General features: G+C 44.9%; 1 long non-coding RNA gene across 1 annotated transcript; it reads right to left on the reverse strand.

The window, feature by feature from the left end:
* Window positions 1-1,081: 1,081 nt before the first annotated feature.
* On the reverse strand, window positions 1,082-2,673 carry LOC112818588 (uncharacterized). The gene is made up of 3 exons (XR_003206622.2): window positions 2,383-2,673; window positions 2,125-2,251; window positions 1,082-1,328 (listed from the first exon to the last, which is right to left on the reverse strand). It is a non-coding gene; the product is annotated as an uncharacterized lncRNA (long non-coding RNA).
* Window positions 2,674-2,682: the final 9 nt, after the last annotated feature.

Below are 2,682 nucleotides of genomic sequence, written 5' to 3' on the forward strand. Positions count from 1 at the left end.
GAGTGTGAAAAGGATGTACAAGTGACTAACATGTGCTCACAATCACAAATCATCAGGGAAATGAAAACCACACCACAAAATATCACCTCCTACCCGTTACAATGGCAATTACCAAAAAGACAAGAAGTAACAGGTTGGTCATGATGTGGAGAAAAAATAACATTTGAATATTGCTGCTGGGAACGTAAATAGGGAAGTCATTATGGAAAATATTAGGGAGACCCACCAAAAATTGAAAATACAACTACCATATAGTCCACCACTGCCATTTCTAGGTTTCTAGCCCAAGGAAACAATATCAGTATCTCCACAACGTATCTGAACATGAATATCCACTGCAGTATTGTTCACATAGCCAATATATGAAAATATCATTAAGTGTGTGTGAATGTTTATACTGACAAATATGGGGCACCTGGCCAACTCAGTCCATAGAGCATGCAACTCTTGATCTCAGGGTGGTGAGTTCAAGATCCACATCGGGTATGGAGTCTATATATATATATATTTTTATATATATATATATAAATAAATTTTATCTAAATAGAGAAATAAATTAATAAAGTGATAACATTTAGTACACACATGTGCAGGAATATTCAGCCATAAAAATGGAAGGCAACGCTGCCACTTGCCACAAACAGATGAATCTGAAAAACACTATGCTAAGTCAAATAAGCCACACAGCAAAACACAAACCCTGTATGTGGATACAGGGTACAAACCCACATATGTGGATATTTATTAAGAAAAAAATGAGTCAAACTCATAGAAACAGAAAGTAGAATGCCAGAAGCTAAAGACTGAGGGAGGGCGCCTGGGTGGCTCAGATGGTTAAGCGTCTGCCTTTGGCTCAGGTCACGATCCCAGAGTCCTGGGATCGAGTCCCACGTTGGGCTCCCTGCTCCTTGGGAGCCTGCTTCTCCCTCTGCCTCTCTGTCTCTCATGAATAAATAAATAAAATCTTAAAAAAATATATATATAAATAAATAAAGACTGAGGGAGATGGGGAGATGTTGGTAGGAATACACACTAACATTTACAAGATAAGTTCTGAGGATCTAAAATGCAGCATGTTGACTACAGTTGTTAATATTTTATTGTACACTTGAAATTTGCTATCAGAGTAGATACTAAGCTTTGGAACCACCAACAACAAAAAACGTAATTATGTCAAGCGATCCTGTGTCGATTAGGTTCATTTGTAATAATTCCCCATAATGTAAGGGCGTCTAGGTGGCCCAGTCAATTAAGCATCCAACTCTTGGTTTTGGCCCAGGTCTTGATGTCTGGGTGGAGAGATTAAGCCCTGCCTCAGGCATAAATATCTAAAAAAAAAAATTATAACGTGTATCAAATCATTATGTAATATAATTTCAATAATATAAATTTGTCAGTCATATCTCAACAAAGCTCATGGGAGGAGGGCAGGTAGAAGAAGAGATGTAAACACTACTAAAAGAACCATACAGGACAGTCTTTTTTTTTTTTTAAGATTTTATTTATTTGACAGAGAGACACAGCAAGAGAGAGAACACAAGCAGGGGGAGTGGGAGAGGGAGAAGCAGACCTCCCGCAGAGCAGGGAGCCCAATGCGGGGCTCGATCCCAGGACCCTTGGATCATGACCTGAGCCGAAGGCAGACGCTTAACAACTGAGCTACCCAGGCGCCACCCATACAGTTCGGTCTTGAGAAGTAACCCATGATCCACATAAGCAGTAAACATGCCAATGCCTGTAATTTCAGGCACAGGCAGGCAATGGAAATGGCACCTGTAGGAAAGGTTCAAATCCCAGGCCACAGAAATGGCACGGATCTGAACACACGGACCCAGCCAGGGAGAGGGCAAGCAAGGTGCAATCCACCAGCCTCACTGCATGACCACTGACCTCCAATCTTACCCGATCAGGGCTCAGCACAGAGGGCACTGGGAGCTGCAGGGCAGAGAGAAGGGCACACCAACAACTCAGAGCTAGCAACAAAAGCAACTAACCAGAAAGCTGGGAAAGCAAGCAGTGCCCACAGTCCACATGAGAGGAGAAACCTACCCTGGAAAATGCAGAGGGGGGACGTGGGAGTACAGAGTCTAGTCCAGGTCAAAGCGGGGGGGCTGAGGGCCTTACCCAGTGAGGATATAAGTGTAAAGTTCTCCAGCATCACATGGTGGTACAGCCGTCTCTGAGCCTCATCAAGAAGCCTCCACTCCTTCCAGGAGAAGTACACGGCAATGTCCTCAAAGGTCACACCACACTACCATGAAAGGAAAAGTTGGAACCATGAACATCCTCTGAGAACCCACAATCCAACCCCACATCCACCCCAGCTCCCCACCTCAGAATAAATACCAGGTCCTGGGGCCTCTAATGCCGCTCTCCTCTCACCTTCCCATCAATCACTGTGTTCAGTCCTCAGCAGCAACAGGCAGGGGGACACATGGATGCACTCTAAGCTCTGGGTCTGGCCTGCAAGGTCATCCCCCTGCCACGGTATTCCCATGGAGTCTCCCACGTTGTGCCCTCAAGACAGCCAATTATACGCCCTGCTTTACCAGGAAGTCTTCAATACCAGGGCGCTGAGGCCCTTAGCTCACACTTCCCCTCCACGTGTACAGGATTCTGTAGACTCTACCACTCTCACGTCTTCAGACCCCACAGATGAACTCCCACACCTTCCTGCCCCAC

The sequence above is a fragment of the Callorhinus ursinus genome, unplaced genomic scaffold (genome assembly GCF_003265705.2).
Source record: "Callorhinus ursinus isolate GAN/ISIS: 27379988/994484 unplaced genomic scaffold, GSC_fseal_2.0 scaffold4072, whole genome shotgun sequence".
NCBI lineage: Eukaryota > Metazoa > Chordata > Mammalia > Carnivora > Otariidae > Callorhinus > Callorhinus ursinus.